At 52.0% G+C, this 25,958-nt stretch overlaps 51 non-coding genes and 1 pseudogene across 51 annotated transcripts; 51 read left to right on the top strand and 1 right to left on the bottom strand.

The window, feature by feature from the left end:
* The window catches only part of LOC141312756 (uncharacterized), a 145,932-nt pseudogene that overhangs the window by 114,911 nt on the left and 5,063 nt on the right, over positions 1-25,958 (bottom strand).
* Positions 114-203, top strand: trnar-ucu (transfer RNA arginine (anticodon UCU)). The gene is given in 2 exon segments: positions 114-150; positions 168-203. It is a non-coding gene; the product is annotated as a tRNA-Arg (tRNA).
* On the top strand, positions 465-538 carry trnat-agu (transfer RNA threonine (anticodon AGU)). The gene has a single exon. It is a non-coding gene; the product is annotated as a tRNA-Thr (tRNA).
* trnat-ugu (transfer RNA threonine (anticodon UGU)) lies at positions 959-1,032 on the top strand. Its single transcript has one exon. It is a non-coding gene; the product is annotated as a tRNA-Thr (tRNA).
* trnar-ucu (transfer RNA arginine (anticodon UCU)) lies at positions 1,213-1,302 on the top strand. Its single transcript is given in 2 exon segments — positions 1,213-1,249; positions 1,267-1,302. It is a non-coding gene; the product is annotated as a tRNA-Arg (tRNA).
* On the top strand, positions 1,564-1,637 carry trnat-agu (transfer RNA threonine (anticodon AGU)). The gene has a single exon. It is a non-coding gene; the product is annotated as a tRNA-Thr (tRNA).
* trnat-ugu (transfer RNA threonine (anticodon UGU)) lies at positions 2,058-2,131 on the top strand. Its single transcript has one exon. It is a non-coding gene; the product is annotated as a tRNA-Thr (tRNA).
* On the top strand, positions 3,121-3,194 carry trnat-cgu (transfer RNA threonine (anticodon CGU)). The gene has a single exon. It is a non-coding gene; the product is annotated as a tRNA-Thr (tRNA).
* Positions 3,616-3,689, top strand: trnat-ugu (transfer RNA threonine (anticodon UGU)). The gene has a single exon. It is a non-coding gene; the product is annotated as a tRNA-Thr (tRNA).
* trnar-ucu (transfer RNA arginine (anticodon UCU)) lies at positions 3,870-3,959 on the top strand. Its single transcript is given in 2 exon segments — positions 3,870-3,906; positions 3,924-3,959. It is a non-coding gene; the product is annotated as a tRNA-Arg (tRNA).
* trnat-agu (transfer RNA threonine (anticodon AGU)) lies at positions 4,220-4,293 on the top strand. The gene has a single exon. It is a non-coding gene; the product is annotated as a tRNA-Thr (tRNA).
* trnat-ugu (transfer RNA threonine (anticodon UGU)) lies at positions 4,714-4,787 on the top strand. The gene has a single exon. It is a non-coding gene; the product is annotated as a tRNA-Thr (tRNA).
* trnat-agu (transfer RNA threonine (anticodon AGU)) lies at positions 5,167-5,240 on the top strand. The gene has a single exon. It is a non-coding gene; the product is annotated as a tRNA-Thr (tRNA).
* Positions 5,404-5,477, top strand: trnat-agu (transfer RNA threonine (anticodon AGU)). Its single transcript has one exon. It is a non-coding gene; the product is annotated as a tRNA-Thr (tRNA).
* Positions 6,014-6,087, top strand: trnat-cgu (transfer RNA threonine (anticodon CGU)). Its single transcript has one exon. It is a non-coding gene; the product is annotated as a tRNA-Thr (tRNA).
* On the top strand, positions 6,509-6,582 carry trnat-ugu (transfer RNA threonine (anticodon UGU)). Its single transcript has one exon. It is a non-coding gene; the product is annotated as a tRNA-Thr (tRNA).
* On the top strand, positions 6,763-6,852 carry trnar-ucu (transfer RNA arginine (anticodon UCU)). The gene is given in 2 exon segments: positions 6,763-6,799; positions 6,817-6,852. It is a non-coding gene; the product is annotated as a tRNA-Arg (tRNA).
* trnat-agu (transfer RNA threonine (anticodon AGU)) lies at positions 7,114-7,187 on the top strand. The gene has a single exon. It is a non-coding gene; the product is annotated as a tRNA-Thr (tRNA).
* On the top strand, positions 7,724-7,797 carry trnat-cgu (transfer RNA threonine (anticodon CGU)). Its single transcript has one exon. It is a non-coding gene; the product is annotated as a tRNA-Thr (tRNA).
* Positions 8,219-8,292, top strand: trnat-ugu (transfer RNA threonine (anticodon UGU)). Its single transcript has one exon. It is a non-coding gene; the product is annotated as a tRNA-Thr (tRNA).
* Positions 8,473-8,562, top strand: trnar-ucu (transfer RNA arginine (anticodon UCU)). The gene is given in 2 exon segments: positions 8,473-8,509; positions 8,527-8,562. It is a non-coding gene; the product is annotated as a tRNA-Arg (tRNA).
* On the top strand, positions 8,824-8,897 carry trnat-agu (transfer RNA threonine (anticodon AGU)). Its single transcript has one exon. It is a non-coding gene; the product is annotated as a tRNA-Thr (tRNA).
* trnat-ugu (transfer RNA threonine (anticodon UGU)) lies at positions 9,318-9,391 on the top strand. Its single transcript has one exon. It is a non-coding gene; the product is annotated as a tRNA-Thr (tRNA).
* Positions 9,771-9,844, top strand: trnat-agu (transfer RNA threonine (anticodon AGU)). Its single transcript has one exon. It is a non-coding gene; the product is annotated as a tRNA-Thr (tRNA).
* On the top strand, positions 10,265-10,338 carry trnat-ugu (transfer RNA threonine (anticodon UGU)). Its single transcript has one exon. It is a non-coding gene; the product is annotated as a tRNA-Thr (tRNA).
* Positions 10,718-10,791, top strand: trnat-agu (transfer RNA threonine (anticodon AGU)). The gene has a single exon. It is a non-coding gene; the product is annotated as a tRNA-Thr (tRNA).
* On the top strand, positions 11,328-11,401 carry trnat-cgu (transfer RNA threonine (anticodon CGU)). Its single transcript has one exon. It is a non-coding gene; the product is annotated as a tRNA-Thr (tRNA).
* On the top strand, positions 11,823-11,896 carry trnat-ugu (transfer RNA threonine (anticodon UGU)). Its single transcript has one exon. It is a non-coding gene; the product is annotated as a tRNA-Thr (tRNA).
* trnar-ucu (transfer RNA arginine (anticodon UCU)) lies at positions 12,077-12,166 on the top strand. The gene is given in 2 exon segments: positions 12,077-12,113; positions 12,131-12,166. It is a non-coding gene; the product is annotated as a tRNA-Arg (tRNA).
* Positions 12,428-12,501, top strand: trnat-agu (transfer RNA threonine (anticodon AGU)). Its single transcript has one exon. It is a non-coding gene; the product is annotated as a tRNA-Thr (tRNA).
* On the top strand, positions 13,038-13,111 carry trnat-cgu (transfer RNA threonine (anticodon CGU)). Its single transcript has one exon. It is a non-coding gene; the product is annotated as a tRNA-Thr (tRNA).
* trnat-ugu (transfer RNA threonine (anticodon UGU)) lies at positions 13,533-13,606 on the top strand. The gene has a single exon. It is a non-coding gene; the product is annotated as a tRNA-Thr (tRNA).
* On the top strand, positions 13,787-13,876 carry trnar-ucu (transfer RNA arginine (anticodon UCU)). Its single transcript is given in 2 exon segments — positions 13,787-13,823; positions 13,841-13,876. It is a non-coding gene; the product is annotated as a tRNA-Arg (tRNA).
* trnat-agu (transfer RNA threonine (anticodon AGU)) lies at positions 14,138-14,211 on the top strand. Its single transcript has one exon. It is a non-coding gene; the product is annotated as a tRNA-Thr (tRNA).
* On the top strand, positions 14,632-14,705 carry trnat-ugu (transfer RNA threonine (anticodon UGU)). The gene has a single exon. It is a non-coding gene; the product is annotated as a tRNA-Thr (tRNA).
* trnat-agu (transfer RNA threonine (anticodon AGU)) lies at positions 15,085-15,158 on the top strand. Its single transcript has one exon. It is a non-coding gene; the product is annotated as a tRNA-Thr (tRNA).
* Positions 15,322-15,395, top strand: trnat-agu (transfer RNA threonine (anticodon AGU)). Its single transcript has one exon. It is a non-coding gene; the product is annotated as a tRNA-Thr (tRNA).
* Positions 15,932-16,005, top strand: trnat-cgu (transfer RNA threonine (anticodon CGU)). Its single transcript has one exon. It is a non-coding gene; the product is annotated as a tRNA-Thr (tRNA).
* trnat-ugu (transfer RNA threonine (anticodon UGU)) lies at positions 16,427-16,500 on the top strand. The gene has a single exon. It is a non-coding gene; the product is annotated as a tRNA-Thr (tRNA).
* On the top strand, positions 16,681-16,770 carry trnar-ucu (transfer RNA arginine (anticodon UCU)). Its single transcript is given in 2 exon segments — positions 16,681-16,717; positions 16,735-16,770. It is a non-coding gene; the product is annotated as a tRNA-Arg (tRNA).
* On the top strand, positions 17,032-17,105 carry trnat-agu (transfer RNA threonine (anticodon AGU)). Its single transcript has one exon. It is a non-coding gene; the product is annotated as a tRNA-Thr (tRNA).
* trnat-cgu (transfer RNA threonine (anticodon CGU)) lies at positions 17,642-17,715 on the top strand. The gene has a single exon. It is a non-coding gene; the product is annotated as a tRNA-Thr (tRNA).
* On the top strand, positions 18,137-18,210 carry trnat-ugu (transfer RNA threonine (anticodon UGU)). Its single transcript has one exon. It is a non-coding gene; the product is annotated as a tRNA-Thr (tRNA).
* Positions 18,391-18,480, top strand: trnar-ucu (transfer RNA arginine (anticodon UCU)). Its single transcript is given in 2 exon segments — positions 18,391-18,427; positions 18,445-18,480. It is a non-coding gene; the product is annotated as a tRNA-Arg (tRNA).
* Positions 18,742-18,815, top strand: trnat-agu (transfer RNA threonine (anticodon AGU)). Its single transcript has one exon. It is a non-coding gene; the product is annotated as a tRNA-Thr (tRNA).
* Positions 19,236-19,309, top strand: trnat-ugu (transfer RNA threonine (anticodon UGU)). Its single transcript has one exon. It is a non-coding gene; the product is annotated as a tRNA-Thr (tRNA).
* Positions 19,689-19,762, top strand: trnat-agu (transfer RNA threonine (anticodon AGU)). The gene has a single exon. It is a non-coding gene; the product is annotated as a tRNA-Thr (tRNA).
* Positions 20,299-20,372, top strand: trnat-cgu (transfer RNA threonine (anticodon CGU)). Its single transcript has one exon. It is a non-coding gene; the product is annotated as a tRNA-Thr (tRNA).
* On the top strand, positions 20,794-20,867 carry trnat-ugu (transfer RNA threonine (anticodon UGU)). The gene has a single exon. It is a non-coding gene; the product is annotated as a tRNA-Thr (tRNA).
* trnar-ucu (transfer RNA arginine (anticodon UCU)) lies at positions 21,048-21,137 on the top strand. Its single transcript is given in 2 exon segments — positions 21,048-21,084; positions 21,102-21,137. It is a non-coding gene; the product is annotated as a tRNA-Arg (tRNA).
* Positions 21,399-21,472, top strand: trnat-agu (transfer RNA threonine (anticodon AGU)). The gene has a single exon. It is a non-coding gene; the product is annotated as a tRNA-Thr (tRNA).
* Positions 21,894-21,967, top strand: trnat-ugu (transfer RNA threonine (anticodon UGU)). The gene has a single exon. It is a non-coding gene; the product is annotated as a tRNA-Thr (tRNA).

Below are 25,958 nucleotides of genomic sequence, written 5' to 3'. Positions count from 1 at the left end.
GTGCAAAGACCTGAGGACCTGTCTTTCTGCCCACACAGCGTGGCACTCGGTTGAGCTGGACGGGCACAAATCTTTAAGAAAAGCCCTCAGTGGCCCAGCCTGGCATACCGACGGGCTCTGTGGCGCAATGGATAGCGCATTGGACTTCTAGACTGCCAGATGAGGCCATTCAAAGGTTGTGGGTTCGAGTCCCACCAGAGTCTTGCTTTTTGGCATTTTGTTAAGCCCGTACTGCGCAGTGTTGCTCTCGGACAGCAGAAACCATTTTGAGGCCTCCTGTTCTCAACGTACATTGATTTAAAAAAAAAATGTCAATCATATTTAAAAGGTAGCAAAACATGCCCAAGATCCAATTCAGTGAGGTATGGCAATCACTGTCTTGCATCAAGTGAAGGCAGCAGGACGTTCGAAGTGTTGATTCATGAATCCTCTAAGCCACCCTCCCCTCGCCTAGCATGCGGGGTGGCGCCGTGGCTTAGTTGGTTAAAGCGCCTGTCTAGTAAACACGAGATCCTGGGTTTAAATCCCAGCGGTGCCTTGGGCGGGGTTCCAGCCCAGCAAGCGCAAGCTTTTCCGAAAGCGACCCGCAAGCAGGGGCAGCGAGTGGTTAATTTTGCTAACCGCCCCGACTCAGTTGTCGGCAAACGCCTTAAAGCTGTCCAGCGCCCAGTCAGCCAACCCCTGGCCTCTTCTCTGGAAGCCTGGATCGTCTGAGTCGCCTTCCCGTAGGGCGAACGTGCTTCCAGGCTAGCCTAGTAAACAGGAGATCCTGCGTTTCGAATCCCAGCGATGCCTTTGGTTGCGCACCACAATACAGCCGAGCTCGTGCTTTACCAAAAAACGGACGGCGAATGGCGACACAGAGGAGCTTGTGGACCGCGGGAGGTTTCGCTTGCAACACTACCCTCTCACCTGCTTTTGGAGGATAGCATCGCAGGCTAACGGGTCCCACCGAGGAGGCGCCGTGGCTTAGCTGGTCAAAGCGCCTGTCTTGTAAACAGGAGATCCTGGGTTCGAATCCCAGCGGTGCCTTTCCACCGGTGGCTGTCTCTGGCCTCGCTGTTGAATGGGGACCCCGGCGACGCTCTGTTTTTGAACCGTGCAAAGACCTGAGGACCTGTCTTTCTGCCCACACAGCGTGGCACTCGGTTGAGCTGGACGGGCACAAATCTTTAAGAAAAGCCCTCAGTGGCCCAGCCTGGCATACCGACGGGCTCTGTGGCACAATGGATAGCGCATTGGACTTCTAGACTGCCAGATGAGGCCATTCAAAGGTTGTGGGTTCGAGTCCCACCAGAGTCTTGCTTTTTGGCATTTTGTTAAGCCCGTACTGCGCAGTGTTGCTCTCGGACAGCAGAAACCATTTTGAGGCCTCCTGTTCTCAACGTACATTGATTTAAAAAAAAAATGTCAATCATATTTAAAAGGTAGCAAAACATGCCCAAGATCCAATTCAGTGAGGTATGGCAATCACTGTCTTGCATCAAGTGAAGGCAGCAGGACGTTCGAAGTGTTGATTCATGAATCCTCTAAGCCACCCTCCCCTCGCCTAGCATGCGGGGTGGCGCCGTGGCTTAGTTGGTTAAAGCGCCTGTCTAGTAAACACGAGGTCCTGGGTTTAAATCCCAGCGGTGCCTTGGGCGGGGTTCCAGCCCAGCAAGCGCAAGCTTTTCCGAAAGCGACCCGCAAGCAGGGGCAGCGAGTGGTTAATTTTGCTAACCGCCCCGACTCAGTTGTCGGCAAACGCCTTAAAGCTGTCCAGCGCCCAGTCAGCCAACCCCTGGCCTCTTCTCTGGAAGCCTGGATCGTCTGAGTCGCCTTCCCGTAGGGCGAACGTGCTTCCAGGCTAGCCTAGTAAACAGGAGATCCTGCGTTTCGAATCCCAGCGATGCCTTTGGTTGCGCACCACAATACAGCCGAGCTCGTGCTTTACCAAAAAACGGACGGCGAATGGCGACATAGAGGAGCTTGTGGACCGCGGGAGGTTTCTCTTGCAACACTACCCTCTCACCTGCTTTTGGAGGATAGCATCGCAGGCTAACGGGTCCTACCGAGGAGGCGCCGTGGCTTAGCTGGGCAAAGCGCCTGTCTTGTAAACAGGAGATCCTGGGTTCGAATCCCAGCGGTGCCTTTCCACCGGTGGCTGTCTCTGGCCTCGCTGTTGAATGGGGACCCCGGCGACGCTCTGTTTTTGAACCGTGCAAAGACCTGAGGACCTGTCTTTCTGCCCACACAGCGTGGCACTCGGTTGAGCTGGACGGGCACAAATCTTTAAGAAAAGCCCTCAGTGGCCCAGCCTGGCATAAACCATTTTGAGGCCTCCTGTTCTCAGCGTACATTGATTTAAAAAAAAAAAGTCAATCATATTTAAAAGGTAGCAAAACATGCCCAAGATCCAATTCAGTGAGGTATGGCAATCACTGTCTTGCATCAAGTGAAGGCAGCAGGACGTTCGAAGTGTTGATTCATGAATCCTCTAAGCCGCCCTCCCCTCGCCTAGCATGCGGGGTGGCGCCGTGGCTTAGTTGGTTAAAGCCCCTGTCTAGTAAACAGGAGATCCTGGGTTTGAATCCTAGTGGTGCCTTTGGTTGCGCGCCACAATACAGCCGAGCTCGTGCTTTACCAAAAAACGGACGGCGAACGGGGACACAGAGGAGCTTGTGGACCGCGGGAGGTTTCTCTTGCAACACTACCCTCTCACCTGCTTTTGGAGGATAGCATCCCAGGCTATCGAGTCTCACCGAGGAGGCGCCGTGGCTTAGTTGGTTAAAGCTCCTCTGTAGTACACAGGAGATCCTAGGTTCGAATCCCAACGGTGCCTGGGGTGGCGCTCCAGTCCAGTAAGCCTGCCTCCGCTGTGCACAGACCTGAGGACCTGTCTTTCTGTGCACGCAACAGGATGTTTGAAGTGTTGATTCATGCATCCTCTGAGTCACTGCCAGATGAGGTCATTCAATGGTTTTGGGTTCAAGTCTCACCAGAGTCGTGGCTTTCTGGTAGCTCTCATACTGTGGAGTTTTGCCCTCAGGCAGTAGAAATTTGTAGACATTTTCTTTTAGCATCCGCCTCTGGATGTTTTAACCCTCTGAGTCACTGTCCCGATAACCCTGCTTGTGGTTTGGCGCCGTGGCTTAGTTGGTTAAAGCTCCTGTCTCGTAAACAGGAGATCCTGGGTTCAAATCCCAGCGGTGCCTTGGGCGGGGTTCCAGCCCAGCAAGCGCAATTCTTTCCGAAAGCGACTCGCAAGCAGGGGCAGCGAGTGGTTAATTTTGCTAACCGACCCCGACTCAGTTGTCGGCAAACGCCTTAAAGCTGTCCAGCGCCCAGTCAGCCAACCCCTGGCCTCTTCTCTGGAAGCCTGGATCGTCTGAGTCGCCTTCCCATAGGGCGAACGTGCTTCCAGGCTAGCCTAGTAAACAGGAGATCCTGCGTTTCGAATCCCAGCGATGCCTTTGGTTGCGCACCACAATACAGCCGAGCTCGTGCTTTACCAAAAAACGGACGGCGAATGGCGACACAGAGGAGCTTGTGGACCGCGGGAGGTTTCGCTTGCAACACTACCCTCTCACCTGCTTTTGGAGGATAGCATCGCAGGCTAACGGGTCCCACCGAGGAGGCGCCGTGGCTTAGCTGGTCAAAGCGCCTGACTTGTAAACAGGAGATCCTGGATTCGAATCCCAGCGGTGCCTTTCCACCGGTGGCTGTCTCTGGCCTCGCTGTTGAATGGGGACCCTGGCGACGCTCTGTTTTTGAACCGTGCAAAGACCTGAGGACCTGTCTTTCTGCCCACACAGCGTGGCACTCGGTTGAGCTGGACGGGCACAAATCTTTAAGAAAAGCCCTCAGTGGCCCAGCCTGGCATACCGACGGGCTCTGTGGCGCAATGGATAGCGCATTGGACTTCTAGACTGCCAGATGAGGCCATTCAAAGGTTGTGGGTTCGAGTCCCACCAGAGTCTTGCTTTTTGGCATTTTGTTAAGCCCGTACTGCGCAGTGTTGCTCTCGGACAGCAGAAACCATTTTGAGGCCTCCTGTTCTCAACGTACATTGATTTAAAAAAAAATGTCAATCATATTTAAAAGGTAGCAAAACATGCCCAAGATCCAATTCAGTGAGGTATGGCAATCACTGTCTTGCATCAAGTGAAGGCAGCAGGACGTTCGAAGTGTTGATTCATGAATCCTCTAAGCCACCCTCCCCTCGCCTAGCATGCGGGGTGGCGCCGTGGCTTAGTTGGTTAAAGCGCCTGTCTAGTAAACACGAGATCCTGGGTTTAAATCCCAGCGGTGCCTTGGGCGGGGTTCCAGCCCAGCAAGCGCAAGCTTTTCCGAAAGCGACCCGCAAGCAGGGGCAGCGAGTGGTTAATTTTGCTAACCGCCCCGACTCAGTTGTCGGCAAACGCCTTAAAGCTGTCCAGCGCCCAGTCAGCCAACCCCTGGCCTCTTCTCTGGAAGCCTGGATCGTCTGAGTCGCCTTCCCGTAGGGCGAACGTGCTTCCAGGCTAGCCTAGTAAACAGGAGATCCTGCGTTTCGAATCCCAGCGATGCCTTTGGTTGCGCACCACAATACAGCCGAGCTCGTGTTTTACCAAAAAACGGACGGCGTATGGCGACATAGAGGAGCTTGTGGACCGCGGGAGGTTTCTCTTGCAACACTACCCTCTCACCTGCTTTTGGAGGATAGCATCGCAGGCTAACAGGTCCTACCGAGGAGGCGCCGTGGCTTAGCTGGTCAAAGCGCCTGTCTTGTAAACAGGAGATCCTGGGTTCGAATCCCAGCGGTGCCTTTCCACCGGTGGCTGTCTCTGGCCTCGCTGTTGAATGGGGACCCCGGCGACGCTCTGTTTTTGAACCGTGCAAAGACCTGAGGACCTGTCTTTCTGCCCACACAGCGTGGCACTCGGTTGAGCTGGACGGGCACAAATCTTTAAGAAAAGCCCTCAGTGGCCCAGCCTGGCATAAACCATTTTGAGGCCTCCTGTTCTCAGCGTACATTGATTTAAAAAAAAAATGTCAATCATATTTAAAAGGTAGCAAAACATGCCCAAGATCCAATTCAGTGAGGTATGGCAATCACTGTCTTGAATCAAGTGAAGGCAGCAGGACGTTCGAAGTGTTGATTCATGAATCCTCTAAGCCGCCCTCCCCTCGCCTAGCATGCGGGGTGGCGCCGTGGCTTAGTTGGTTAAAGCGCCTTTCTAGTAAACAGGAGATCCTGGGTTCGAATCCCAGCGGTGCCTTTGGTTGCGTGCCACAATACAGCCGAGCTCGTGCTTTACCAAAAAACGGACGGCGAACGGGGACACAGAGGAGCTTGTGGACCGCGGGAGGTTTCTCTTGCAACACTACCCTCTCACCTGCTTTTGGAGGATAGCATCCCAGGCTATCGAGTCTCACCGAGGAGGCGCCGTGGCTTAGTTGGTTAAAGCGCCTGTCTAGTAAACAGGAGATCCTGGGTTCGAATCCCAGCGGTGCCTTTGGTTGCGCGCCACAATACAGCCGAGCTCGTGCTTTACCAAAAAACGGACGGCGAACGGGGACACAGAGGAGCTTGTGGACCGCGGGAGGTTTCTCTTGCAACACTACCCTCTCACCTGCTTTTGGAGGATAGCATCCCAGGCTATCAAGTCTCACCGAGGAGGCGCCGTGGCTTAGTTGGTTAAAGCTCCTCTGTAGTACACAGGAGATCCTAGGTTCGAATCCCAACGGTGCCTGGGGTGGCGCTCCAGTCCAGTAAGCCTACCTCCGCTGTGCACAGACCTGAGGACCTGTCTTTCTGTGCACGCAACAGGATGTTTGAAGTGTTGATTCATGCATCCTCTGAGTCACTGCCAGATGAGGTCATTCAATGGTTTTGGGTTCAAGTCTCACCAGAGTCGTGGCTTTCTGGTAGCTCTCATACTGTGGAGTTTTGCCCTCAGGCAGTAGAAATTTGTAGACATTTTCTTTTAGCATCCGCCTCTGGATGTTTTAACCCTCTGAGTCACTGTCCCGATAACCCTGCTTGTGGTTTGGCGCCGTGGCTTAGTTGGTTAAAGCACCTGTCTCGTAAACAGGAGATCCTGGGTTCAAATCCCAGCGGTGCCTTGGGCGGGGTTCCAGCCCAGCAAGCGCAATTCTTTCCGAAAGCGACCCGCAAGCAGGGGCAGCGAGTGGTTAATTTTGCTAACCGACCCCGACTCAGTTGTCGGCAAACGCCTTAAAGCTGTCCAGCGCCCAGTCAGCCAACCCCTGGCCTCTTCTCTGGAAGCCTGGATCGTCTGAGTCGCCTTCCCGTAGGGCGAACGTGCTTCCAGGCTAGCCTAGTAAACAGGAGATCCTGCGTTTCGAATCCCAGCGATGCCTTTGGTTGCGCACCACAATACAGCCGAGCTCGTGCTTTACCAAAAAACGGACGGCGAATGGCGACACAGAGGAGCTTGGGGACCGCGGGAGGTTTCGCTTGCAACACTACCCTCTCACCTGCTTTTGGAGGATAGCATCGCAGGCTAACGGGTCCCACCGAGGAGGCGCCGTGGCTTAGCTGGTCAAAGCGCCTGTCTTGTAAACAGGAGATCCTGGGTTCGAATCCCAGCGGTGCCTTTCCACCGGTGGCTGTCTCTGGCCTCGCTGTTGAATGGGGACCCCGGCGACGCTCTGTTTTTGAACCGTGCAAAGACCTGAGGACCTGTCTTTCTGCCCACACAGCGTGGCACTCGGTTGAGCTGGACGGGCACAAATCTTTAAGAAAAGCCCTCAGTGGCCCAGCCTGGCATACCGACGGGCTCTGTGGCGCAATGGATAGCGCATTGGACTTCTAGACTGCCAGATGAGGCCATTCAAAGGTTGTGGGTTCGAGTCCCACCAGAGTCTTGCTTTTTGGCATTTTGTTAAGCCCGTACTGCGCAGTGTTGCTCTCGGACAGCAGAAACCATTTTGAGGCCTCCTGTTCTCAGCGTACATTGATTTAAAAAAAAAATGTCAATCATATTTAAAAGGTAGCAAAACATGCCCAAGATCCAATTCAGTGAGGTATGGCAATCACTGTCTTGCATCAAGTGAAGGCAGCAGGACGTTCGAAGTGTTGATTCATGAATCCTCTAAGCCGCCCTCCCCTCGCCTAGCATGCGGGGTGGAGCCGTGGCTTAGTTGGTTAAAGCGCCTGTCTAGTAAACAGGAGATCCCGGGTTCGAATCCCAGCGGTGCCTTTGGTTGCGCGCCACAATACAGCCGAGCTCGTGCTTTACCAAAAAACGGACGGCGAACGGGGACACAGAGGAGCTTGTGGACCGCGGGAGGTTTCTCTTGCCACACTACCCTCTCACCTGCTTTTGGAGGATAGCATCCCAGGCTATCGAGTCTCACCGAGGAGGCGCCGTGGCTTAGTTGGTTAAAGCTCCTCTGTAGTACACAGGAGATCCTAGGTTCGAATCCCAACGGTGCCTGGGGTGGCGCTCCAGTCCAGTAAGCCTGCCTCCGCTGTGCACAGACCTGAGGACCTGTCTTTCTGTGCACGCAACAGGATGTTTGAAGTGTTGATTCATGCATCCTCTGAGTCACTGCCAGATGAGGTCATTCAATGGTTTTGGGTTCAAGTCTCACCAGAGTCGTGGCTTTCTGGTAGCTCTCATACTGTGGAGTTTTGCCCTCAGGCAGTAGAAATTTGTAGACATTTTCTTTTAGCATCCGCCTCTGGATGTTTTAACCCTCTGAGTCACTGTCCCGATAACCCTGCTTGTGGTTTGGCGCCGTGGCTTAGTTGGTTAAAGCACCTGTCTCGTAAACAGGAGATCCTGGGTTCAAATCCCAGCGGTGCCTTGGGTGGGGTTCCAGCCCAGCAAGCGCAATTCTTTCCGAAAGCGACCCGCAAGCAGGGGCAGCGAGTGGCTAATTTTGCTAACCGACCCCGACTCAGTTGTCGGCAAACGCCTTAAAGCTGTCCAGCGCCCAGTCAGCCAACCCCTGGCCTCTTCTCTGGAAGCCTGGATCGTCTGAGTCGCCTTCCCGTAGGGCGAACGTGCTTCTAGGCTAGCCTAGTAAACAGGAGATCCTGCGTTTCGAATCCCAGCGATGCCTTTGGTTGCGCACCACAATACAGCCGAGCTCGTGCTTTACCAAAAAACGGACGGCGAATGGCGACACAGAGGAGCTTGTGGACCGCGGGAGGTTTCGCTTGCAACACTACCCTCTCACCTGCTTTTGGAGGATAGCATCGCAGGCTAACGGGTCCCACCGAGGAGGCGCCGTGGCTTAGCTGGTCAAAGCGCCTGTCTTGTAAACAGGAGATCCTGGGTTCGAATCCCAGCGGTGCCTTTCCACCGGTGGCTGTCTCTGGCCTCGCTGTTGAATGGGGACCCCGGCGACGCTCTGTTTTTGAACCGTGCAAAGACCTGAGGACCTGTCTTTCTGCCCACACAGCGTGGCACTCGGTTGAGCTGGACGGGCACAAATCTTTAAGAAAAGCCCTCAGTGGCCCAGCCTGGCATACCGACGGGCTCTGTGGCGCAATGGATAGCGCATTGGACTTCTAGACTGCCAGATGAGGCCATTCAAAGGTTGTGGGTTTGAGTCCCACCAGAGTCTTGCTTTTTGGCATTTTGTTAAGCCCGTACTGCGCAGTGTTGCTCTCGGACAGCAGAAACCATTTTGAGGCCTCCTGTTCTCAACGTACATTGATTTAAAAAAAAAATGTCAATCATATTTAAAAGGTAGCAAAACATGCCCAAGATCCAATTCAGTGAGGTATGGCAATCACTGTCTTGCATCAAGTGAAGGCAGCAGGACGTTCGAAGTGTTAATTCATGAATCCTCTAAGCCACCCTCCCCTCGCCTAGCATGCGGGGTGGCGCCGTGGCTTAGTTGGTTAAAGCGCCTGTCTAGTAAACACGAGATCCTGGGTTTAAATCCCAGCGGTGCCTTGGGCGGGGTTCCAGCCCAGCAAGCGCAAGCTTTTCCGAAAGCGACCCGCAAGCAGGGGCAGCGAGTGGTTAATTTTGCTAACCGCCCCGACTCAGTTGTCGGCAAACGCCTTAAAGCTGTCCAGCGCCCAGTCAGCCAACCCCTGGCCTCTTCTCTGGAAGCCTGGATCGTCTGAGTCGCCTTCCCGTAGGGCGAACGTGCTTCCAGGCTAGCCTAGTAAACAGGAGATCCTGCGTTTCGAATCCCAGCGATGCCTTTGGTTGCGCACCACAATACAGCCGAGCTCGTGTTTTACCAAAAAACGGACGGCGTATGGCGACATAGAGGAGCTTGTGGACCGCGGGAGGTTTCTCTTGCAACACTACCCTCTCACCTGCTTTTGGAGGATAGCATCGCAGGCTAACAGGTCCTACCGAGGAGGCGCCGTGGCTTAGCTGGTCAAAGCGCCTGTCTTGTAAACAGGAGATCCTGGGTTCGAATCCCAGCGGTGCCTTTCCACCGGTGGCTGTCTCTGGCCTCGCTGTTGAATGGGGACCCCGGCGACGCTCTGTTTTTGAACCGTGCAAAGACCTGAGGACCTGTCTTTCTGCCCACACAGCGTGGCACTCGGTTGAGCTGGACGGGCACAAATCTTTAAGAAAAGCCCTCAGTGGCCCAGCCTGGCATAAACCATTTTGAGACCTCCTGTTCTCAGCGTACATTGATTTAAAAAAAAAATGTCAATCATATTTAAAAGGTAGCAAAACATGCCCAAGATCCAATTCAGTGAGGTATGGCAATCACTGTCTTGCATCAAGTGAAGGCAGCAGGACGTTCGAAGTGTTGATTCATGAATCCTCTAAGCCGCCCTCCCCTCGCCTAGCATGCGGGGTGGCGCCGTGGCTTAGTTGGTTAAAGCGCCTGTCTAGTAAACACGAGATCCTGGGTTTAAATCCCAGCGGTGCCTTGGGCGGGGTTCCAGCCCAGCAAGCGCAAGCTTTTCCGAAAGCGACCCGCAAGCAGGGGCAGCGAGTGGTTAATTTTGCTAACCGCCCCGACTCAGTTGTCGGCAAACGCCTTAAAGCTGTCCAGCGCCCAGTCAGCCAACCCCTGGCCTCTTCTCTGGAAGCCTGGATCGTCTGAGTCGCCTTCCCGTAGGGCGAACGTGCTTCCAGGCTAGCCTAGTAAACAGGAGATCCTGCGTTTCGAATCCCAGCGATGCCTTTGGTTGCGCACCACAATACAGCCGAGCTCGTGTTTTACCAAAAAACGGACGGCGTATGGCGACATAGAGGAGCTTGTGGACCGCGGGAGGTTTCTCTTGCAACACTACCCTCTCACCTGCTTTTGGAGGATAGCATCGCAGGCTAACAGGTCCTACCGAGGAGGCGCCGTGGCTTAGCTGGTCAAAGCGCCTGTCTTGTAAACAGGAGATCCTGGGTTCGAATCCCAGCGGTGCCTTTCCACCGGTGGCTGTCTCTGGCCTCGCTGTTGAATGGGGACCCCGGCGACGCTCTGTTTTTGAACCGTGCAAAGACCTGAGGACCTGTCTTTCTGCCCACACAGCGTGGCACTCGGTTGAGCTGGACGGGCACAAATCTTTAAGAAAAGCCCTCAGTGGCCCAGCCTGGCATAAACCATTTTGAGGCCTCCTGTTCTCAGCGTACATTGATTTAAAAAAAAAATGTCAATCATATTTAAAAGGTAGCAAAACATGCCCAAGATCCAATTCAGTGAGGTATGGCAATCACTGTCTTGAATCAAGTGAAGGCAGCAGGACGTTCGAAGTGTTGATTCATGAATCCTCTAAGCCGCCCTCCCCTCGCCTAGCATGCGGGGTGGCGCCGTGGCTTAGTTGGTTAAAGCGCCTGTCTAGTAAACAGGAGATCCTGGGTTCGAATCCCAGCGGTGCCTTTGGTTGCGTGCCACAATACAGCCGAGCTCGTGCTTTACCAAAAAACGGACGGCGAACGGGGACACAGAGGAGCTTGTGGACCGCGGGAGGTTTCTCTTGCAACACTACCCTCTCACCTGCTTTTGGAGGATAGCATCCCAGGCTATCAAGTCTCACCGAGGAGGCGCCGTGGCTTAGTTGGTTAAAGCTCCTCTGTAGTACACAGGAGATCCTAGGTTCGAATCCCAACGGTGCCTGGGGTGGCGCTCCAGTCCAGTAAGCCTACCTCCGCTGTGCACAGACCTGAGGACCTGTCTTTCTGTGCACGCAACAGGATGTTTGAAGTGTTGATTCATGCATCCTCTGAGTCACTGCCAGATGAGGTCATTCAATGGTTTTGGGTTCAAGTCTCACCAGAGTCGTGGCTTTCTGGTAGCTCTCATACTGTGGAGTTTTGCCCTCAGGCAGTAGAAATTTGTAGACATTTTCTTTTAGCATCCGCCTCTGGATGTTTTAACCCTCTGAGTCACTGTCCCGATAACCCTGCTTGTGGTTTGGCGCCGTGGCTTAGTTGGTTAAAGCACCTGTCTCGTAAACAGGAGATCCTGGGTTCAAATCCCAGCGGTGCCTTGGGCGGGGTTCCAGCCCAGCAAGCGCAATTCTTTCCGAAAGCGACCCGCAAGCAGGGGCAGCGAGTGGTTAATTTTGCTAACCGACCCCGACTCAGTTGTCGGCAAACGCCTTAAAGCTGTCCAGCGCCCAGTCAGCCAACCCCTGGCCTCTTCTCTGGAAGCCTGGATCGTCTGAGTCGCCTTCCCGTAGGGCGAACGTGCTTCCAGGCTAGCCTAGTAAACAGGAGATCCTGCGTTTCGAATCCCAGCGATGCCTTTGGTTGCGCACCACAATACAGCCGAGCTCGTGCTTTACCAAAAAACGGACGGCGAATGGCGACACAGAGGAGCTTGGGGACCGCGGGAGGTTTCGCTTGCAACACTACCCTCTCACCTGCTTTTGGAGGATAGCATCGCAGGCTAACGGGTCCCACCGAGGAGGCGCCGTGGCTTAGCTGGTCAAAGCGCCTGTCTTGTAAACAGGAGATCCTGGGTTCGAATCCCAGCGGTGCCTTTCCACCGGTGGCTGTCTCTGGCCTCGCTGTTGAATGGGGACCCCGGCGACGCTCTGTTTTTGAACCGTGCAAAGACCTGAGGACCTGTCTTTCTGCCCACACAGCGTGGCACTCGGTTGAGCTGGACGGGCACAAATCTTTAAGAAAAGCCCTCAGTGGCCCAGCCTGGCATACCGACGGGCTCTGTGGCGCAATGGATAGCGCATTGGACTTCTAGACTGCCAGATGAGGCCATTCAAAGGTTGTGGGTTCGAGTCCCACCAGAGTCTTGCTTTTTGGCATTTTGTTAAGCCCGTACTGCGCAGTGTTGCTCTCGGACAGCAGAAACCATTTTGAGGCCTCCTGTTCTCAGCGTACATTGATTTAAAAAAAAAATGTCAATCATATTTAAAAGGTAGCAAAACATGCCCAAGATCCAATTCAGTGAGGTATGGCAATCACTGTCTTGCATCAAGTGAAGGCAGCAGGACGTTCGAAGTGTTGATTCATGAATCCTCTAAGCCGCCCTCCCCTCGCCTAGCATGCGGGGTGGAGCCGTGGCTTAGTTGGTTAAAGCGCCTGTCTAGTAAACAGGAGATCCCGGGTTCGAATCCCAGCGGTGCCTTTGGTTGCGCGCCACAATACAGCCGAGCTCGTGCTTTACCAAAAAACGGACGGCGAACGGGGACACAGAGGAGCTTGTGGACCGCGGGAGGTTTCTCTTGCCACACTACCCTCTCACCTGCTTTTGGAGGATAGCATCCCAGGCTATCGAGTCTCACCGAGGAGGCGCCGTGGCTTAGTTGGTTAAAGCTCCTCTGTAGTACACAGGAGATCCTAGGTTCGAATCCCAACGGTGCCTGGGGTGGCGCTCCAGTCCAGTAAGCCTGCCTCCGCTGTGCACAGACCTGAGGACCTGTCTTTCTGTGCACGCAACAGGATGTTTGAAGTGTTGATTCATGCATCCTCTGAGTCACTGCCAGATGAGGTCATTCAATGGTTTTGGGTTCAAGTCTCACCAGAGTCGTGGCTTTCTGGTAGCTCTCATACTGTGGAGTTTTGCCCTCAGGCAGTAGAAATTTGTAGACATTTTCTTTTAGCATCCGCCTCTGGATGTTTTAACCCTCTGAGTCACTGTCCCGATAACCCTGCTTGTGGTTTGGCGCCGTGGCTTAGTTGGTTAAAGCACCTGTCTCGTAAACAGGAGATCCTGGGTTCAAATCCCAGCGGTGCCTTGGGCGGGGTTCCAGCCCAGCAAGCGCAATTCTTTCCGAAAGCGACCCGCAAGCAGGGGCAGCGAGTGGCTAATTTTGCTAACCGACCCCGACTCAGTTGTCGGCAAACGCCTTAAAGCTGTCCAGCGCCCAGTCAGCCAACCCCTGGCCTCTTCTCTGGAAGCCTGGATCGTCTGAGTCGCCTTCCCGTAGGGCGAACGTGCTTCTAGGCTAGCCTAGTAAACAGGAGATCCTGCGTTTCGAATCCCAGCGATGCCTTTGGTTGCGCACCACAATACAGCCGAGCTCGTGCTTTACCAAAAAACGGACGGCGAATGGCGACACAGAGGAGCTTGTGGACCGCGGGAGGTTTCGCTTGCAACACTACCCTCTCACCTGCTTTTGGAGGATAGCATCGCAGGCTAACGGGTCCCACCGAGGAGGCGCCGTGGCTTAGCTGGTCAAAGCGCCTGTCTTGTAAACAGGAGATCCTGGGTTTGAATCCCAGCGGTGCCTTTCCACCGGTGGCTGTCTCTGGCCTCGCTGTTGAATGGGGACCCCGGCGACGCTCTGTTTTTGAACCGTGCAAAGACCTGAGGACCTGTCTTTCTGCCCACACAGCGTGGCACTCGGTTGAGCTGGACGGGCACAAATCTTTAAGAAAAGCCCTCAGTGGCCCAGCCTGGCATACCGACGGGCTCTGTGGCGCAATGGATAGCGCATTGGACTTCTAGACTGCCAGATGAGGCCATTCAAAGGTTGTGGGTTTGAGTCCCACCAGAGTCTTGCTTTTTGGCATTTTGTTAAGCCCGTACTGCGCAGTGTTGCTCTCGGACAGCAGAAACCATTTTGAGGCCTCCTGTTCTCAACGTACATTGATTTAAAAAAAAAATGTCAATCATATTTAAAAGGTAGCAAAACATGCCCAAGATCCAATTCAGTGAGGTATGGCAATCACTGTCTTGCATCAAGTGAAGGCAGCAGGACGTTCGAAGTGTTAATTCATGAATCCTCTAAGCCACCCTCCCCTCGCCTAGCATGCGGGGTGGCGCCGTGGCTTAGTTGGTTAAAGCGCCTGTCTAGTAAACACGAGATCCTGGGTTTAAATCCCAGCGGTGCCTTGGGCGGGGTTCCAGCCCAGCAAGCGCAAGCTTTTCCGAAAGCGACCCGCAAGCAGGGGCAGCGAGTGGTTAATTTTGCTAACCGCCCCGACTCAGTTGTCGGCAAACGCCTTAAAGCTGTCCAGCGCCCAGTCAGCCAACCCCTGGCCTCTTCTCTGGAAGCCTGGATCGTCTGAGTCGCCTTCCCGTAGGGCGAACGTGCTTCCAGGCTAGCCTAGTAAACAGGAGATCCTGCGTTTCGAATCCCAGCGATGCCTTTGGTTGCGCACCACAATACAGCCGAGCTCGTGTTTTACCAAAAAACGGACGGCGTATGGCGACATAGAGGAGCTTGTGGACCGCGGGAGGTTTCTCTTGCAACACTACCCTCTCACCTGCTTTTGGAGGATAGCATCGCAGGCTAACAGGTCCTACCGAGGAGGCGCCGTGGCTTAGCTGGTCAAAGCGCCTGTCTTGTAAACAGGAGATCCTGGGTTCGAATCCCAGCGGTGCCTTTCCACCGGTGGCTGTCTCTGGCCTCGCTGTTGAATGGGGACCCCGGCGACGCTCTGTTTTTGAACCGTGCAAAGACCTGAGGACCTGTCTTTCTGCCCACACAGCGTGGCACTCGGTTGAGCTGGACGGGCACAAATCTTTAAGAAAAGCCCTCAGTGGCCCAGCCTGGCATAAACCATTTTGAGACCTCCTGTTCTCAGCGTACATTGATTTAAAAAAAAAATGTCAATCATATTTAAAAGGTAGCAAAACATGCCCAAGATCCAATTCAGTGAGGTATGGCAATCACTGTCTTGCATCAAGTGAAGGCAGCAGGACGTTCGAAGTGTTGATTCATGAATCCTCTAAGCCGCCCTCCCCTCGCCTAGCATGCGGGGTGGAGCCGTGGCTTAGTTGGTTAAAGCGCCTGTCTAGTAAACAGGAGATCCTGGGTTCGAATCCCAGCGGTGCCTTTGGTTGCGCGCCACAATACAGCCGAGCTCGTGCTTTACCAAAAAACGGACGGCGAACGGGGACACAGAGGAGCTTGTGGACCGCGGGAGGTTTCTCTTGCCACACTACCCTCTCACCTGCTTTTGGAGGATAGCATCCCAGGCTATCGAGTCTCACCGAGGAGGCGCCGTGGCTTAGTTGGTTAAAGCGCCTGTCTAGTAAACAGGAGATCCTGGGTTCGAATCCCAGCGGTGCCTTTGGTTGCGCGCCACAATACAGCCGAGCTCGTGCTTTACCAAAAAACGGACGGCGAACGGGGACACAGAGGAGCTTGTGGACCGCGGGAGGTTTCTCTTGCAACACTACCCTCTCACCTGCTTTTGGAGGATAGCATCCCAGGCTATCAAGTCTCACCGAGGAGGCGCCGTGGCTTAGTTGGTTAAAGCTCCTCTGTAGTACACAGGAGATCCTAGGTTCGAATCCCAACGGTGCCTGGGGTGGCGCTCCAGTCCAGTAAGCCTACCTCCGCTGTGCACAGACCTGAGGACCTGTCTTTCTGTGCACGCAACAGGATGTTTGAAGTGTTGATTCATGCATCCTCTGAGTCACTGCCAGATGAGGTCATTCAATGGTTTTGGGTTCAAGTCTCACCAGAGTCGTGGCTTTCTGGTAGCTCTCATACTGTGGAGTTTTGCCCTCAGGCAGTAGAAATTTGTAGACATTTTCTTTTAGCATCCGCCTCTGGATGTTTTAACCCTCTGAGTCACTGTCCCGATAACCCTGCTTGTGGTTTGGCGCCGTGGCTTAGTTGGTTAAAGCACCTGTCTCGTAAACAGGAGATCCTGGGTTCAAATCCCAGCGGTGCCTTGGGCGGGGTTCCAGCCCAGCAAGCGCAATTCTTTCCGAAAGCGACCCGCAAGCAGGGGCAGCGAGTGGTTAATTTTGCTAACCGACCCCGACTCAGTTGTCGGCAAACGCCTTAAAGCTGTCCAGCGCCCAGTCAGCCAACCCCTGGCCTCTTCTCTGGAAGCCTGGATCGTCTGAGTCGCCTTCCCGTAGGGCGAACGTGCTTCCAGGCTAGCCTAGTAAACAGGAGATCCTGCGTTTCGAATCCCAGCGATGCCTTTGGTTGCGCACCACAATACAGCCGAGCTCGTGCTTTACCAAAAAACGGACGGCGAATGGCGACACAGAGGAGCTTGTGGACCGCGGGAGGTTTCGCTTGCAACACTACCCTCTCACCTGCTTTTGGAGGATAGCATCGCAGGCTAACGGGTCCCACCGAGGAGGCGCCGTGGCTTAGCTGGTCAAAGCGCCTGTCTTGTAAACAGGAGATCCTGGGTTCGAATCCCAGCGGTGCCTTTCCACCGGTGGCTGTCTCTGGCCTCGCTGTTGAATGGGGACCCCGGCGACGCTCTGTTTTTGAACCGTGCAAAGACCTGAGGACCTGTCTTTCTGCCCACACAGCGTGGCACTCGGTTGAGCTGGACGGGCACAAATCTTTAAGAAAAGCCCTCAGTGGCCCAGCCTGGCATACCGACGGGCTCTGTGGCGCAATGGATAGCGCATTGGACTTCTAGACTGCCAGATGAGGCCATTCAAAGGTTGTGGGTTCGAGTCCCACCAGAGTCTTGCTTTTTGGCATTTTGTTAAGCCCGTACTGCGCAGTGTTGCTCTCGGACAGCAGAAACCATTTTGAGGCCTCCTGTTCTCAGCGTACATTGATTTAAAAAAAAAATGTCAATCATATTTAAAAGGTAGCAAAACATGCCCAAGATCCAATTCAGTGAGGTATGGCAATCACTGTCTTGCATCAAGTGAAGGCAGCAGGACGTTCGAAGTGTTGATTCATGAATCCTCTAAGCCGCCCTCCCCTGGCCTAGCATGCGGGGTGGAGCCGTGGCTTAGTTGGTTAAAGCGCCTGTCTAGTAAACAGGAGATCCTGGGTTCGAATCCCAGCGGTGCCTTTGGTTGCGCGCCACAATACAGCCGAGCTCGTGCTTTACCAAAAAACGGACGGCGAACGGGGACACAGAGGAGCTTGTGGACCGCGGGAGGTTTCTCTTGCCACACTACCCTCTCACCTGCTTTTGGAGGATAGCATCCCAGGCTATCGAGTCTCACCGAGGAGGCGCCGTGGCTTAGTTGGTTAAAGCTCCTCTGTAGTACACAGGAGATCCTAGGTTCGAATCCCAACGGTGCCTGGGGTGGCGCTCCAGTCCAGTAAGCCTGCCTCCGCTGTGCACAGACCTGAGGACCTGTCTTTCTGTGCACGCAACAGGATGTTTGAAGTGTTGATTCATGCATCCTCTGAGTCACTGCCAGATGAGGTCATTCAATGGTTTTGGGTTCAAGTCTCACCAGAGTCGTGGCTTTCTGGTAGCTCTCATACTGTGGAGTTTTGCCCTCAGGCAGTAGAAATTTGTAGACATTTCCTTTTAGCATCCGCCTCTGGATGTTTTAACCCTCTGAGTCACTGTCCCGATAACCCTGCTTGTGGTTTGGCGCCGTGGCTTAGTTGGTTAAAGCACCTGTCTCGTAAACAGGAGATCCTGGGTTCAAATCCCAGCGGTGCCTTGGGCGGGGTTCCAGCCCAGCAAGCGCAATTCTTTCCGAAAGCGACCCGCAAGCAGGGGCAGCGAGTGGTTAATTTTGCTAACCGACCCCGACTCAGTTGTCGGCAAACGCCTTAAAGCTGTCCAGCGCCCAGTCAGCCAACCCCTGGCCTCTTCTCTGGAAGCCTGGATCGTCTGAGTCGCCTTCCCGTAGGGCGAACGTGCTTCCAGGCTAGCCTAGTAAACAGGAGATCCTGCGTTTCGAATCCCAGCGATGCCTTTGGTTGCGCACCACAATACAGCCGAGCTCGTGCTTTACCAAAAAACGGACGGCGAATGGCGACACAGAGGAGCTTGTGGACCGCGGGAGGTTTCGCTTGCAACACTACCCTCTCACCTGCTTTTGGAGGATAGCATCGCAGGCTAACGGGTCCCACCGAGGAGGCGCCGTGGCTTAGCTGGTCAAAGCGCCTGTCTTGTAAACAGGAGATCCTGGGTTCGAATCCCAGCGGTGCCCTTCCACCGGTGGCTGTCTCTGGCCTCGCTGTTGAATGGGGACCCCGGCGACGCTCTGTTTTTGAACCGTGCAAAGACCTGAGGACCTGTCTTTCTGCCCACACAGCGTGGCACTCGGTTGAGCTGGACGGGCACAAATCTTTAAGAAAAGCCCTCAGTGGCCCAGCCTGGCATACCGACGGGCTCTGTGGCGCAATGGATAGCGCATTGGACTTCTAGACTGCCAGATGAGGCCATTCAAAGGTTGTGGGTTCGAGTCCCACCAGAGTCTTGCTTTTTGGCATTTTGTTAAGCCCGTACTGCGCAGTGTTGCTCTCGGACAGCAGAAACCATTTTGAGGCCTCCAGTTCTCAACGTACATTGATTTAAAAAAAAAATGTCAATCATATTTAAAAGGTAGCAAAACATGCCCAAGATCCAATTCAGTGAGGTATGGCAATCACTGTCTTGCATCAAGTGAAGGCAGCAGGACGTTCGAAGTGTTGATTCATGAATCCTCTAAGCCACCCTCCCCTCGCCTAGCATGCGGGGTGGCGCCGTGGCTTAGTTGGTTAAAGCGCCTGTCTAGTAAACACGAGATCCTGGGTTTAAATCCCAGCGGTGCCTTGGGCGGGGTTCCAGCCCAGCAAGCGCAAGCTTTTCCGAAAGCGACCCGCAAGCAGGGGCAGCGAGTGGTTAATTTTGCTAACCGCCCCGACTCAGTTGTCGGCAAACGCCTTAAAGCTGTCCAGCGCCCAGTCAGCCAACCCCTGGCCTCTTCTCTGGAAGCCTGGATCGTCTGAGTCGCCTTCCCGTAGGGCGAACGTGCTTCCAGGCTAGCCTAGTAAACAGGAGATCCTGCGTTTCGAATCCCAGCGATGCCTTTGGTTGCGCACCACAATACAGCCGAGCTCGTGTTTTACCAAAAAACGGACGGCGTATGGCGACATAGAGGAGCTTGTGGACCGCGGGAGGTTTCTCTTGCAACACTACCCTCTCACCTGCTTTTGGAGGATAGCATCGCAGGCTAACAGGTCCTACCGAGGAGGCGCCATGGCTTAGCTGGTCAAAGCGCCTGTCTTGTAAACAGGAGATCCTGGGTTCGAATCCCAGCGGTGCCTTTCCACCGGTGGCTGTCTCTGGCCTCGCTGTTGAATGGGGACCCCGGCGACGCTCTGTTTTTGAACCGTGCAAAGACCTGAGGACCTGTCTTTCTGCCCACACAGCGTGGCACTCGGTTGAGCTGGACGGGCACAAATCTTTAAGAAAAGCCCTCAGTCGCCCAGCCTGGCATAAACCATTTTGAGACCTCCTGTTCTCAGCGTACATTGATTTAAAAAAAAAATGTCAATCATATTTAAAAGGTAGCAAAACATGCCCAAGATCCAATTCAGTGAGGTATGGCAATCACTGTCTTGCATCAAGTGAAGGCAGCAGGACGTTCGAAGTGTTGATTCATGAATCCTCTAAGCCGCCCTCCCCTCGCCTAGCATGCGGGGTGGAGCCGTGGCTTAGTTGGTTAAAGCGCCTGTCTAGTAAACAGGAGATCCTGGGTTCGAATCCCAGCGGTGCCTTTGGTTGCGCGCCACAATACAGCCGAGCTCGTGCTTTACCAAAAAACGGACGGCGAACGGGGACACAGAGGAGCTTGTGGACCGCGGGAGGTTTCTCTTGCCACACTACCCTCTCACCTGCTTTTGGAGGATAGCATCCCAGGCTATCGAGTCTCACCGAGGAGGCGCCGTGGCTTAGTTGGTTAAAGCTCCTCTGTAGTACACAGGAGATCCTAGGTTCGAATCCCAACGGTGCCTGGGGTGGCGCTCCAGTCCAGTAAGCCTGCCTCCGCTGTGCACAGACCTGAGGACCTGTCTTTCTGTGCAAGCAACAGGATGTTTGAAGTGTTGATTCATGCATCCTCTGAGTCACTGCCAGATGAGGTCATTCAATGGTTTTGGGTTCAAGTCTCACCAGAGTCGTGGCTTTCTGGTAGCTCTCATACTGTGGAGTTTTGCCCTCAGGCAGTAGAAATTTGTAGACATTTTCTTTTAGCATCCGCCTCTGGATGTTTTAACCCTCTGAGTCACTGTCCCGATAACCCTGCTTGTGGTTTGGCGCCGTGGCTTAGTTGGTTAAAGCACCTGTCTCGTAAACAGGAGATCCTGGGTTCAAATCCCAGCGGTGCCTTGGGCGGGGTTCCAGCCCAGCAAGCGCAATTCTTTCCGAAAGCGACCCGCAAGCAGGGGCAGCGAGTGGTTAATTTTGCTAACCGACCCCGACTCAGTTGTCGGCAAACGCCTTAAAGCTGTCCAGCGCCCAGTCAGCCAACCCCTGGCCTCTTCTCTGGAAGCCTGGATCGTCTGAGTCGCCTTCCCGTAGGGCGAACGTGCTTCCAGGCTAGCCTAGTAAACAGGAGATCCTGCGTTTCGAATCCCAGCGATGCCTTTGGTTGCGCACCACAATACAGCCGAGCTCGTGCTTTACCAAAAAACGGACGGCGAATGGCGACACAGAGGAGCTTGTGGACCGCGGGAGGTTTCGCTTGCAACACTACCCTCTCACCTGCTTTTGGAGGATAGCATCGCAGGCTAACGGGTCCCACCGAGGAGGCGCCGTGGCTTAGCTGGTCAAAGCGCCTGTCTTGTAAACAGGAGATCCTGGGTTCGAATCCCAGCGGTGCCTTTCCACCGGTGGCTGTCTCTGGCCTCGCTGTTGAATGGGGACCCCGGCGACGCTCTGTTTTTGAACCGTGCAAAGACCTGAGGACCTGTCTTTCTGCCCACACAGCGTGGCACTCGGTTGAGCTGGACGGGCACAAATCTTTAAGAAAAGCCCTCAGTGGCCCAGCCTGGCATACCGACGGGCTCTGTGGCGCAATGGATAGCGCATTGGACTTCTAGACTGCCAGATGAGGCCATTCAAAGGTTGTGGGTTCGAGTCCCACCAGAGTCTTGCTTTTTGGCATTTTGTTAAGCCCGTACTGCGCAGTGTTGCTCTCGGACAGCAGAAACCATTTTGAGGCCTCCTGTTCTCAGCGTACATTGATTTAAAAAAAAAATGTCAATCATATTTAAAAGGTAGCAAAACATGCCCAAGATCCAATTCAGTGAGGTATGGCAATCACTGTCTTGCATCAAGTGAAGGCAGCAGGACGTTCGAAGTGTTGATTCATGAATCCTCTAAGCCGCCCTCCCCTCGCCTAGCATGCGGGGTGGAGCCGTGGCTTAGTTGGTTAAAGCGCCTGTCTAGTAAACAGGAGATCCTGGGTTCAAATCCCAGCGGTGCCTTGGGCGGGGTTCCAGCCCAGCAAGCGCAATTCTTTCCGAAAGCGACCCGCAAGCAGGGGCAGCGAGTGGTTAATTTTGCTAACCGACCCCGACTCAGTTGTCGGCAAACGCCTTAAAGCTGTCCAGCGCCCAGTCAGCCAACCCCTGGCCTCTTCTCTGGAAGCCTGGATCGTCTGAGTCGCCTTCCCGTAGGGCGAACGTGCTTCCAGGCTAGCCTAGTAAACAGGAGATCCTGCGTTTCGAATCCCAGCGATGCCTTTGGTTGCGCACCACAATACAGCCAAGCTCGTGCTTTACCAAAAAACGGACGGCGAATGGCGACACAGAGGAGCTTGTGGACCGCGGGAGGTTTCTCTTGCAACACTACCCTCTCACCTGCTTTTGGAGGATAGCATCGCAGGCTAACGGGTCCCACCGAGGAGGCGCCGTGGCTTAGCTGGTCAAAGCGCCTGTCTTGTAAACAGGAGATCCTGGGTTCGAATCCCAGCGGTGCCTTTGGTTGCGCGCCGAGCTCGTGCTTTACCCAAAAACGGACGTTTACACAGAGGAGCTCGAGGACAGCGGGTGGTATCACTTGCTGCACTACCCTCTCACCTGCTTTTGGAGGATAGCATCCCAGGCTATCGAGTCCCACTGAGGAGGCGCCGTGGCTTAGTTGGTTAAAGCTCCTCTCTAGTACACAGGAGATCCTGGGTTCGAATCCCAACGGTGCCTTGGGTGGCGCTCCAGTCCCGTAAGCGTGCCTCCACTGTGCACAGACCTGAGGACCTGTCTTTCTGCCCACGCAACAGGATGTTTGAAGTGTTGATTCATGCATCCTCTAAGTCACTGCCAGATGAGGCCATTCAAAGGTTGTGGGTTCAAGTCCCACCAGAGTCATGGCTTTCTGGTAACTCTCATAATGTGGAGTTTTGCCCTCAGGTAGTAGAAATTTGTAGACATTTTCTTTTAGCCCTCGCTTATGGCCATACCCCACCTGAGGCGCTAGAGAGCGACAGGAAGTGAGTGGCTGCAGTAGGAAGAGATAGGCTCTTCCACGGTGCTTGTTGTTTTTTTTATATTACGACTTTATTTTGTGCTTTGAGGAGTTTTTTTTTTGTTTGTTTATTTTTTGAAGAAGTTTATTAAATGGCGGATTTACTGGAAAAAAGAAAAGGACTGCTATCACGGAAAGAGAAGGAGGTCGGAGATGAAGAAATGAATCCAAATACAGTTGAAGGGAATATACAAGAAGAAAATACTGGAGAAAATACTGATGAAACTTGGGCTATGGTTGTTTCAAGGAGAAAACAGCAAGCAAAAACAATGGAACTAGAAGGAAAGAGAGATCTGCAAACAAACAAAGTTGCTGAACTTACAAAAGGAGGTGAGCAAAATCAGTCTTTTAACAATCAACGTCAACAAATGATAAACAGATTAATTAAAAAAACACAATATCAAAGAGAATACAAGAAAGAAGCTACAGTTACATTAAATGTGATGGACACCGAGAGCACAACAATTATAATGATAATTAAAGCAGTAGAAGATAAAGTGGGAATTGGCAAACTTATTGGGCTTCGAAGGAAAACAAACAATGACTTTGAAATGACAATGGAAAATGAGATGGACTGTGAAGTGATGTTGGATGGAATTGTGATAAATGGTCAGAAATGTGAAATCAGAAAATTGTGTGCAACTGAAAGAATGGTCTCCTTTTTAAATTTGCCCAGTTACATAGAGGATGAGGAAATCATTCAAAAATTGAACAGTTGGGGTGTAACTCCCATTCTTCCTGTGAGAAGGAGATATCACCCAGGAACAACAGTGGCAGACGGAACATGCTTTTTGAGAGTAAAGTTCCCAAAGGAGGTGGCATCTTTACCATACACAACAAAATTTATGACTGAGGAAGGAGTTCAGTATTTCAGAGTGATCCACGATAATCAACGGAAAACATGCAGGATCTGCACAAGTACTGAGCATGAGCTAAAGGACTGCCCTCAATTTCTCTGCAGGAATTGCCTGGAGCAGGGGCATTATGCGCGGGACTGTACAGCTCCGTGGTGCCAAGGCTGCAACAGGGCAATGATAAGGTGCAGATGTGAGACGGACGATGAGGAAAATAAAGAAATGGATATGGAGATACAGGAAGAGATGGGAGGCACTCAAACTGAAACATCAAATCAAATATTAGAACAGACTGAAGGAGGAGATGACAAACAAACTCATGTAGAAGAGGAGGAGTATAACCTAGAGGAGAATGCAGTAAGGAGTGGGACTAAAGCATGTGAAATGGAGATGGACAAGGAGCCTGAGGAGAACAATAAGGTGGACTACCAAAAGACACATGGAAAAGAGAGAACTGATGACAATGAAACAAAACCGCAGTATGAGGTAAGAGAAACAGGAAATGGGGAGAAGAGCATTGAAACAGAAGTCAAGATAAAGGAAAGACTGAACAAAGGTTTAAAAACAAGAGTAAAAAGTGTTATAGACATTGAAAAGGTACTTAAGAAACAGAAAATAAGAAGAGAAGAGCGTAATGAAATGATGGAAAAGAGAAGAGCTGAAATGAGTGGTTCCACATTTGTAGCTTCGGGAGAAACTGAATTAGATTGATGAGTAGTTGTTTGTACACTCAACTCTTTCTTTTAATGAGTTCTTTATGGATTGCATCTCTGAATGCAAGAGGACTATCGAAACCTGAGAAATTTCAGAGATTGGTGTATTTGATTAAGGACTGTGATGTGTTATGTTTACAAGAAACTTTCTGGAATCAAGAGGTTGTGGAAGGTATGAAAAAGATCTGGGACGGAGAAATTTACTTTAACAATGATCAGAGTAAAAAAAGGGGAGTTGCGATACTAATTAGAAGGGGTGTGAGTAAAGAAATAAATGAAATATATTCTGACAAGAAGGGGAGAATAATGGCAGTAAAATTAATAAAGATGGATAAAGAAATAATAATATGTAACATACATGCACCAAACGAAGAGGGACAAAAGATAATTTTTTATAGGAATTTGAATGTATTAATTGAAGGATGGCAAAATGTTTTTTGTTGGGTGATTTTAATACTGTATTAGAAAGAGTAGATGTTAGTGATTGTATGGTGTTTAGGAGGGATGGAGGAAGAAATGAATTATTTGAACTGATTAAAAAATATAACTTAATAGATGTTTGGAGAAAAAGAAATAGAGCTAAAAGGGAATTTTCAAGACAACAAATAGTAAACAAAGTTTTAAAGCAAAGCAGAATTGATTTGTTGTTGAGCGGTAAAGAGATAGAAAACTACGTTATGAAAATTTATTATAAGCCATACAGTGAAAGTGATCATGATTTTTTGCATGTAAGAATTGACTTAAGTAATGTGGAGAGGGGTCCTGGAGTTTGGCTATTAAGTCTTTGGTTCTTTTAATTGTGATGATTTGGCTCACATTTAACAAAAACCCACCAATTCACAACAAATCTCAACAAATTAGAATATGGTGACATGTAAATCAGCTAATAAACTCAAAACACCCACAAAGGTTTCCTGAGCCTTCAAAACGATCTCTCAGTTTGGTTCATTAGGCTACACAATCATGGGGAACACTGCTGATCTGATAGTTGTCCAGAAGACAATCATTGACACCCTTCACAAGGAGGGCAAGCCACAAACATTCATTGCCAAAAGAGCTGGCTGTTCACAGAGTGCTGTATCCAAGCATGTTCACAGAAAGTTGAGTGGAAGGAAAAAGTGTAGAAGAAAAAGATGAACAACCAACCGAGAGAACACCAGCCTTGAGAGGCTTGTCAAGCAAAATCGATTCAAGAACCCACTGTGTTTTTTGAATCACACGTCAAACTCTGCCTTCATCATTTTCAGCACTTCCACAGACTTTTCAACTGGAAATGGGGCCACTGGTTTCTCAGCTGAAAAACTTTGGGAAACTGGGAGATGAGTGAAGTCCTGCTTTCGCACCTGTCCCACAAGCAGTGCAAGTTTCACCTTAAATGCTATTGAGTCATTTTGTCATTGCTCGGAATTTTCTAGCTGCCTCGCGCATCACCTGTTCGATTGTGATGACACAGTATGTTAAATGTACCAATCTGTAGGTGAATTTAACAAATAATTAGGCTATATGATAATAACTGAGGGAAATTTTTGTTAGATTAGATTAAGCCAACCTTTATAATCAAATACCGATATGATAAAAGTAAAACATATATTTACAACTTCTAATTTTCATTTTTCATTTTCAAAATATGTCTCTGGCATTGTTCAGAGGGCCGGTCCAAATGTGGGGGTGGGCCGCATTCGGCCCGCGGGCCTTAGTTTGGGGACCCCTGCTATAAACCATTACTGTTCATTTGATTGGAGAGAATACAGCTCCGCTCCTCTTTTGTCAATGACTGTGTCACACCCTCCACCAAACACAACACACTACACCACACCCAGCATTTAGGACGCTAAAGGGGCCTCCTGTATCCACCAACCAGCCAAATAATTTGGCGGCCCTAG

This window comes from Garra rufa, unplaced genomic scaffold, assembly GCF_049309525.1.
Source record: "Garra rufa unplaced genomic scaffold, GarRuf1.0 hap1_unplaced_005, whole genome shotgun sequence".
Taxonomy (NCBI): Eukaryota; Metazoa; Chordata; class Actinopteri; order Cypriniformes; family Cyprinidae; genus Garra; species Garra rufa.
This window is presented reverse-complemented; position numbering and strand designations above follow the sequence as displayed.